General features: G+C 37.0%; 1 long non-coding RNA gene across 2 annotated transcripts in view; it reads left to right on the top strand.

Moving 5' to 3' along the window:
• LOC136827639 (uncharacterized) overlaps positions 1-10,000 on the top strand; it is a 189,733-nt gene that overhangs the window by 30,079 nt on the left and 149,654 nt on the right. Inside the window, exon 1 of one of the 2 annotated variants that reach the window (XR_010849828.1) lies at positions 6,503-6,599. The exons of the other annotated variant lie outside the window; for it this stretch is intronic. This is a non-coding gene — a long non-coding RNA (uncharacterized lncRNA). Of the gene's footprint in view, positions 1-6,502; positions 6,600-10,000 lie in introns of those variants that run through there. 2 annotated transcript variants of the gene reach the window in all.

The raw sequence follows: 10,000 nt of genomic DNA, 5'->3' as shown, positions 1-10,000 counted from the left end.
ATGGGCTTGTTCCGTACGAATGGGGCTCCTCTTTTGCATAATAATAATTTCTGGAAGCTCGAATTTCAAGTCAATGGCCCCATTGACGGGCTTGTTCCGTGCGAATGGGGTTCCTCTTTTGAATAATAATAATTTCTGGAAGCTCGAATTTCAAGTCAATGGCCCCATTGATGGGCTTGTTCCGTACGAATGGGGCTCCTCTTTTGAATAATAATAGTATTCTTTGGATGCTTGAATTTCAAGTCAATGGGCCCTGTGGTGGGCTTGTTCCATAATGAATAGGGTTCATCTTCTGAATGATAATAATAACTTCGTCTATTCTTGGTCGCAACGCCTTTCCACTACATCAGTAAACAAACGCCCCGGAATTTCGTAGTACTCAAATAGTGGTCTTTGGCGTTCACGTACCTTCAATATGGTCAGCTGGCTGGCAGGACATTGGAGAGTTGGTAAATCAGTCGTTATTGTCCCGTATCTGCACAAAGGAAAGGAAGTTCCTTCCATTATCTCTGGGGTGTAGTTTAAAATTGGTGGTTTATGCTTTGGAGCAATACGAATACTTCCAGCGTTAATACACACACACACATATATATATAAATTTCTGACTCACACTGGGGTCGAACCCAGGTCCTTCAATTGAAAGGTATGACCGCTGCCAACTAAGCCACACAAATCATAAAAGAAATTGGAACGTATATATATATATATATATATATATATATATATATATATATATGTGTGTGTGTGTGTGTATATATATATATATATATATATATATATGTATGTATATATATATATATATATATATATATATATATATATATATATATATATATATATATATATATATATATATATATTCGTGCGTCGTTATGTAAGTACAGTGTTGTAAGTGAACAAAGAAAATTTAAAAATAAAAAAATAAGATTAAAAAGGAGAGCCGATATATGATACTAGGTTACAGGAAACTGACGATGAAAGAAAAGTGTACAAGAAGGTTAAAAAAATTTGTGGCTTACGTCGATCTGCGAGACGACGGGCGAGCCAAGATGCAAGGTGAGTCTCTGAAAACAAAACCAAATAAATAAATCAATTAATTATCTAATTAACTGATTAACAGATAAATGACGAAGAGAACAAGAGGGTACCCTGAAACAGAAGTCCGACCTCCGAAAGTCAGTCCAAAATCTCGATAAATCTCAAGACGAGAAGTTCGTAGCCGGATTCAACTTTACGAGTTCGTACATTTGCTCAGATATTTCACCGGGCGAAGAAGTTTCGAGACTGAGATTCTTTTCTCGCAAATTCGCCTTTCTCGCGGAGGAAATCAGCTGTGAGGAATGCAATTAATTTTTTGAAATAGCTGCTGGTGATGTACTGCGAAAGCTGGCGATTTTTAAGAAGGTACTGAAGACGTGTGTACATGAAGTTATGAAATTGAAGAGAGAGTTATTAGAGAAAAACATGAACTATTAGTCGGCAACAGGACTGCCTTATTTAACGAATTAGTTCTTACAGGAGCACCTCCAAAAATAATTTAGAATGATAGTGATGAGAAAAAATTCCTCGATCCGGGTCCTTGGAAAAGTGTGCGTTCAACAGTCCAGCCTAAACAAAATGATGTTTATTCTTTAAGCCTATGGAAGTATAGGAACTCCATTTCAAACATTTTTAAAAGTCCATGCACTTATTTCGAGGGTCAGTTTATGTTTAGATAATCATTCTTAAGCTCTCCTAGGGCTGGCCCGAAGGATTAGATTTATTTTACGTGGCTAGGAACCAACTGGTTACCTAGCAACGGGACCTACAGCTTATTGTGGAATCCGAACCACATTATGACGAGAAATGAATTTCTATCACCAGAAATAAATTCCTCTAATTCTTCATCGGCCAGACAATCATTCTACTAAACATAACGAGGTATCGTGTTCTTAGTCAGTGACGTTTACTAATCCTAAAAATGCACGCGGTAACAGCAATATAAACCACAAATAAAACTCAAAAAATGTGAAACACGATAACTAATAATGGAATGGAATGGAATGTAGAGTTTAGGCCAAAGGCCAAGCACTGGGACCTATGAGGTCATTCAGCGCTGGAAAGGAAACTGAGTTTAGGTAGGATTGAAAGGTGTAACGGGAGGAAAACCTCAAAGCAGTTGCACTATGAAATAATTGTTAGGAGAGGGTGGATAGCAAGATGGCAGAAAGATAATATGAATGGAGGTACAGTAAAAGGAATGAAAGGGGTTACAGCTAGGGGCCAAGGGGATGCTGCAAAGAACCTTAAGTAATGCCTACAGTGCACCCCGTTGGGATAAATCCAATGGAAATATAATAGAGATTAAATCATCAAAAACACGTAACTGAAAAAATAAATGAATATAATCACAATGATGACCTTCAAACAAAAGGATAAAAAATCGAATTGGAAAGGATGAATAAACACAAATATAAAAAGTAGAATATTTTTGAATGTGAATAAAGACTAACAGAAAACGGGAAACTGATATAGACTGGCTAAACCAAGAAGAAGAATGAACGGAACGCCAAGTCAAATGCAATGACATCCCGCTGAGAAATGACGCTCGAGGAATGAGGCGAGGAATGAAAGCGAATTGAAACGATTTTGGGAGAGAGAGAGAGAGAGAGATTACTATCAGTTTCCACGTTTGAGAGATCAAGTTGGAGTTTCGAGTAAAGATAACGGTAAAGAAGAGAGAAACCTGATAAGGGGTGAAAATGATGTAGAGAGAGAGAGAGAGGGAGAGAAATAGTTACGAGTAATGGTAACGCAAAGGAAAATTTAAAAAATAATAGCAGGGGATGGAAATGAAGTTAAGTCAACTAGAGAGAGAGAGAGAGAGATTTACTATCAGCTTCCACGTTTGAGAGATCAAGTTGGGGTTTCGAATGAAGATAACGGTAAAGAAGAGAGAGAACTGGTAAGGGATAAAAATGTCTTTAGAAGAGAGAGAGAGAGAGATTATTATCGGTTTCCAAGTCCGGGAGGTCAAGATGTAGTATCGAGTGAAGGTATCGGTAAAGAAAGTAGAAGCGATAAGGGATGAAAATGTCGTTAGAAGAGAGAGAGAGAGAGAGAGAAATTATCAACTTTTCTGCATAAAAGATCAAAATTAAGTTCGTGGCGTAATGGCAGTAAAGAAAATAAAAAATGACATTGGATGGAAATGAAATTAACCCGGTGACGAACAGAGAGAGAGAGAGAGAGAGAGAGAGAGAGAGAGAGAGAGAGAGAGAGAGAGAGAGAGAGAGAGAACTGGCTACGAGCGACGGTGACGCAAATGAAAATAGAAAAAATGGTAAGGGATGGAAATAAAATTAAACAGGTGACGAACAGAGAAAGAGAGAGAGAGAGAGAGAGAGAGAACTGGCTACAAGCGATGATGACGCAAATGAAAATGGAAAAAGTGGTAAGGGATGGAAATGAAGTTAGGCAGGGGTGAGAGAGAGAGAGAGAGAGAGAGAGAGAGAGAGAGAGAGAGAGAGAGAGCCAGCCAAGAGCATAAATCTAAGGAAAAATCCAGCCACAAGGAATGAAGGATTGAAATATCCACGACTGAGAGAGAGAGAGAGAGAGAGAGAGCCGCAAGAAATATGATTCGCTCACTCAACGCCAAACTCATTTTTCAAAATAAAGGACATTAATAACAACAGATAAATAATGTCGTTCGATTCATCCTGCAACATTACTCACACTCTGAAGTTAGTTAATGGTGGTCTTTCCTTGCATTAAAATCGGCCGTCCAGATAATGCTGCTCAGGTGACATGAAAATACCAGGTATTTCATGCATTTTCGTTTCATAATTTTTATTAAATCACAGTGCTTGATATTCCGGCGGGGTATCAGTAGGCGGGACACAGACATCCTCCCTCGACGCGTGTCTACCTGAGCGTATGACTCGAAATGTCACAGGTAAATCGCTTTCGTTTTGCTACGATTGATCAGTCCCGATGATTTTGTTTTCGGGGCATCGGAGGCGCTTGCTGATGGGGCTCACCAATTTTCCTCGGGTCATTTTCTGTTTAGTTTTCCTAAATGTATGTTTAACATTTTTCATTTTTTCTAAAGGTGGGTGTATTTTTTTTCTAAGTGGGATAAGTTTAATTTTTCAAAATACCTGTCGAGCAATCATTTGCCGTAAAATATTTCATGGTTATGGAATATATATAAATGTATGTATATATATATATATATATATATATATATATATATATATATATATATATGTATATATATACAGTATATACACATTCATATATGATATATATATACACATACATACATATATATATATATATATATATATATATATATATATATATATATATATATATATATATATATATATATATATATATAGATATAAATACAAATATATATGTGATATATATATATATATATATATATATATATATATATATATATATTATGTATGTATATGAATGTGTGCTTGTGTGTATGTGTATATACAGTATATAAATAATATATATATATATTTTTTTTTCATAACCATGAAATATTTTACGGCAAACAATTGCTCGAAAGGTATTCTGAAAAATCAAACTTTTCACACTTAGAAAAAATAAACCTACCTCTGGAAAAATGAAGAATTTTCAATATATATTAGGGAAAACTAAACAGAAAATAACCCAAGGAAAACTACGCAGCGTCATCGGCAAGAGCTCCCGATGCCCCGAGACCAAAATCATCGGGACTGATTAATCACAGCGAAACGAAAGCAATTGATTTACCTGTGACATTTCGAGTCATGCGCTCAGGCAGTCACGCGTCGAGGGAGGATATCTGTCCCGCCCACTGATACCTTCCGGAATATCAGGCATCGTGATTTGATAATAATTATGAAACGAATTCGTTGCAGAGTATAAAATGATGAGAAAAATATAATTTCCGTCCTTGTTTCTTTTTCGGATTTCAAGGCTTTCATTTGAAAGTGTATCCAGAAGTATTAGGAAAGAGAAGAATTAAAAGATTGTGGATGTTGTGATATATATGAGTGTATATATATATATATATATATATATATATATATATATATATATATATATATATCAATATATATATATATATATATATATATATATATATATATATATATATATATATATAATGTATATATATACACTCATATATATCGCAACATCCACAATCTTTTCATATAATGTATTATTTACCAATTATATAAGTATTACTGTATATACATATATATAATTATTATATATATTTCAAATCGAAGCATGCAATTATTCTTACCCGTGATTACTAATGATTCATTGGCTGTTTTAGAATTTCTCACAGAGATTACATTCGTAAGCTTGATTACAGGTTTATCAGAATCGAAGCAATTACCTTCCTTGTCAGCAGGACAGCTTTCGCTAACTATTGTTTTTATTTATTTTTTTTGTTTTTGTTTTTATAACTGTCATCAGGAGGAAAGAAAAAGGACTTTCAAAGATTTTTAATTCTCGATAACGGTGAAAGCTAAAGGAATGCATTTATACAGCGTCTATTTCCTTCATAAAAGACGCTACTTTTGGGGGCTATAGCAATTTAGAAATTATTACCATACCATTACTATTATTATTTTGCAGAAGGAACACCAACGTTCAAAATGGAAATAATAATCCATGCCAATAATCTTTTATTTATCACACCCTCTCCCCCTCAAAAAAAAAAAAAAAAAAAAATTAATCAACTCCTTAGTCTCTGAAGCCGCTAACATAGGATGAACCGATCACAGATCGACAAGGTTTGCACGTAATTCCGGCCAGGTCGCTATACAAGAGAAAGTCCAGTTCTAGGCTGTACCCTCTACTACAGTATCTTGCTTCTTTTAAAGTATTTTTTTTCTTAAGATTTTTACTTCCTGTTTTCTTCTGCTATGTTAATGTACTTATCAATTAATCTAGTAGGTATCTCCATATATTTATTTGTTTATAGACTATTCACATATGCATTTGATACTGGAATCACTATTATTATTGTCCAGAAGGTGAATCCTATTCATATGGAACAAGCCCCCAGGGGTCATTGACTTGAAATTCAAGCTTCCAAAGAATATTATGGTGTTCATTAGGAAGAAGTAAGAGGAGGTAAAGGGAAATACAGAAAGAAGAGATCTCAGTAATTAAAAAAAGAGAAAATAAATGAATAAATAGATAAAAATGTATTAAAATGCAAGAAGAATAGTATTAGGTATAGCAATGCATTGCATTCTGCGCGTGAGCTTTTGAATTTCCAATTGCACGACATCTTCAGGGAGACTAAGTAACAATTATCCATTGAAAAACATTTTGAAAATCCGTTTCAGTCCCATCAGCCAATTGGGAGATCGCTTTCAAAGCCTTCCATCCATTGGCCAAAGCTCGAACTTCAGCCAACGAGGGAGGGCGATAGAAAAAAAACTTTCTCTGAATAGGGTGGAGTTCTGTGATTGGCCAAGAGAAAATCTGTTTGCCTTTTTGAGCAGTTGTCAGTCAGCCATACATGGGCACTGATAACGTGTTTTTAATTGGTGATTTTCCGCTTCAGTTTCGTTTATAGCTGGCAATATTTTGTAAGTATTGTATTCACAGTTATCAATCTGAGTATGTTTGGTTAATAGCCGGTGGTATATATTTGACTAAAGGGAAATTTAATGCAGGCTTGTTATATTTGATGGGTAAGATTCCCAGTGTTTCTGAGAGGCCAGTGATTGTCTGGTGACTTCGAAGTTTTGAAAGTGCTCTTAGCCGGTCCGCTTTAAGCATTTCGGGATGAAAATTTACATAAAAACCCTGTTGCATGAATTTAGTAGTATGGCAATAAATTGCAAAACGTGTAGGTTAAAGGCTATTTCCTCGTGTCGATCATTATTTTAATCACATCAAGTGATTCTAGTCATGGGTTGCACAGAATCAGCTGGAAAATTTTAGGGCGATTCTAACGAAAAGCTCCGCACGGGGATATTGCTCTTGAATAAAATCTTTGGACAATTATAGTCAAGGGTGTTTATGATGCAGTAAGAAATTTACCGAAAAACAGTGAGAAATTTGCCGTCTTTCGTTTACGTTTTTACGTTAATCCCGCGGGGACTTGATACTAAACATGGAGTCCCTCGGAGCTTTTCTACGTCAAAACATGAACGAAAAGTAAAAAATTTCTCATTTCGGTAAAATTTTCGAGTTATCTCACTTGTACAGCATCATATACATCCTTTATTAATTCATTAATAAACAACGTCTCTCCGTGCGAAGCTCTTCCTCGGGACTACCAGATTTTAGGCAATGGAAGTTCGTGGTGCATTATCGTGTGTGGAATGTCAGGAAGTAAGGATGACTAGTCGATGTTGGGGGTTAACGAGTACCCCAGTTGTAATTTGAAATTTTTTGTCTTCGTATATATACGCTTATCCATCTGTACAGGGGAATTCAAAGTATACGGTCCTTAACATTCATTCATTTATACTTAAATGTATTCAATGAAATTTCCATCTGTTCTAAAAATTTGACAACTCAAGGTCACAGCCACGCTCAGCAAATAGTTAAGGCACGAGTTAGGCATTTGAGGAAGACCATGGGTTACTCTCTCTCTCTCTCTCTCTCTCTCTCTCTCTCTCTCTCTCTCTCTCTCTCTCTCTCTCTCGTAGGTTTAACTGCTTCCTGCACCTTCCTGTCTTGTTATTCTGTAGGTAACTAGTTGCTAATCCTTGTATCCTGATCGAAGCTGCAAATCTGAGTTTGCTGTATTCTGGGAAAATACAGACTGAGCTCCCAAAAAATTCTGTGACGCCTAGGGTGTCTTTTGTATCGCTTTGTGTATCATTTTCAAATGATACATAACAGATGTGCTTTAATCTTGTGTCAGACCGTGTTACACATATACAGTAGGTGGTGTCTTGTGTAATGTCACCAATATTGTTTTTAATCTTGTGTCAGACCGTGTTACACACACGCAGGTGGTGTCTTGTGTAATGCCACCAATATTCTTTTTACGTTTAGGAGCATAAAGCGTTATAACTTGCCACCATTCCCAAAGCAATATCATTTCCATTCACTTCCTTCTATTTGAAAAACGAATAGTTCATTTGGAACGAGGAAAGTTAAGGTTATCAACCATCAGTGCTTAATTATATATAGCCCTTGCATGTGGTAACGATACTTCATGTTGTGTACTGTTCGAACGTTGAATACCCCGTCATCTCATTGCTTTAACATAGTTTTTATTTTTTAATTTGGTGAAATGTAGCAAATGGTGTTATTTAATTTAAAAAGTTGCCGTGACCAAGCCTTCCTCGGTCACGCTGGAATATGGGGAAGAGTTTCAACTTTATGAGAAGGTGGTATACATCATTTGTGAAAGAACTTCAAATTCAATACTGACTGCAGTAATTGTTATTTCATTTTGCCCACTATTATTTCCTTTCACTATAGTTAGTTGGAGCGTTACAAAAGCGTAGAGAGAGAGATTAATGAGTACCCGGTATTGACGACGGCCAATTCAAGCTTCAAGTTGCCTAGCAATACCAAAAAACGTGATTTGACGAATCTTGATCAGGTCGGCCTTTCCTAGAGGTAGGTTTTGTTGATGTTGTGGGTAAGATGATACTGAGGAGAACTTCGAAGTGTTCACCGTCAATTATTAACGGTTAACTTGGGGCTGGTTTGCCTTTGCTAAGATGACTGCGACCTGTTTTCTCTCTCTCTCTTTCTCTCGCTTGGTTGCTCTCTCTCTCTCTCTCTCTCTCTCTCTCTCTCTCTCTCTCTCTCTCTCTCTCTCTTGTTCTCTTTCGCTCGCTTGCTCTCTCTCTCTCTCTCTCTCTCTCTCTCTCTCTCTCTCTCTCTCTCTCTCTCTCTCTCTCTCTCTGTCGCTCGCTCGCTTGTTTCTCTTTCGCTCGCTTGCTTCTCTCTCTCTCTCTGCCTTTGTTGTACTAGGTGGATACACTAATTCTCTCTCTCTCTCTCTCCAGACCTTCGTTGCTCTAGGTAGATGCACTTGCCTCTCTCTCTCTCTCTCTCTCCTCTCTCTCTCTCTCTCTCTCTCTCTCTCTCTCTCTCTCTCTCTCTCTCTCTTCAACCCCCTTTCTCTTTCTCTCTCCCCTTTCCCCTCTTTCCCCTTTCCCCTCTCTCCCCCTTTCCCCCCTCCCCCTCTCTCTCCTCTCTCTCTCTCTCTCTCTCTCTCTCTCTCTCTCTCTCTCTCTCTCTCTCTCTCTCTCCTTTCCCCCTTTCCCCTCTCTCTCTCTCTCTCCCCTTTCCCCACTCTCTCTCTCTCTCCCCCTTTTCCCCACTCTCTCTCTCTCTCTCTCTCTCTCTCTCTCTCAAGTGAAGATGTACCACTTCGATCGTTGGCTGTAACGAACAGAAATGTCATAGGTGCCCTACCTAGTTAAACCAATATTATAAAATGAAATCTTTCAATATTCATTTTCTCCCAAACGCATTGTCATTGAAATAAACCATTTTAGTTAGCAGTATTTTGAAAGAAATTCATGAAAAATTAAAACCAGGTAATACTGTATTACCTGGTTTTAATTTTTCATGAATTTCTTTCAAAATACTGCTAACTAAAATGGTTTATTTCAATGACAATGCGTTTGGGAGAAAATGAATATTGAAGATTTCATTTTATAATATTGGTTTAACTAGGGTAGGGCACCTTGCGACATTTCGTTACAGCCAACGATCGAAGTGGTACATCTTCACTTGAGAGAGAGAGAGAGAGAGAGAGAGAGAGAGTGGGGAAAGGGGGGGAGAGAAGTTAGGTTATGAGGTCATGGTCCCACCTGTAATTATTGGTCAGGTGTGCTCTCAGAATCAAGCATTCTGTGGGTGGTACCTGTAATTCCGCCTGTGTACTGTTATCATAACAGTCTCTGTACAGTCTCATCAACTGCCCTTGGTGCTCCCACTTCCATTCAGCCTTTCGTTTTTGTCAAACTGAATTTAGTTAATTGTTTATTTTATAAAAAAACGTTCTTCG

Source organism: Macrobrachium rosenbergii, chromosome 42 (genome assembly GCF_040412425.1).
Source record: "Macrobrachium rosenbergii isolate ZJJX-2024 chromosome 42, ASM4041242v1, whole genome shotgun sequence".
Taxonomy (NCBI): Eukaryota; Metazoa; Arthropoda; class Malacostraca; order Decapoda; family Palaemonidae; genus Macrobrachium; species Macrobrachium rosenbergii.
The sequence above is the reverse complement of the archived record's forward strand: the minus strand, read 5'-3'. Positions and strand labels throughout refer to the sequence as shown.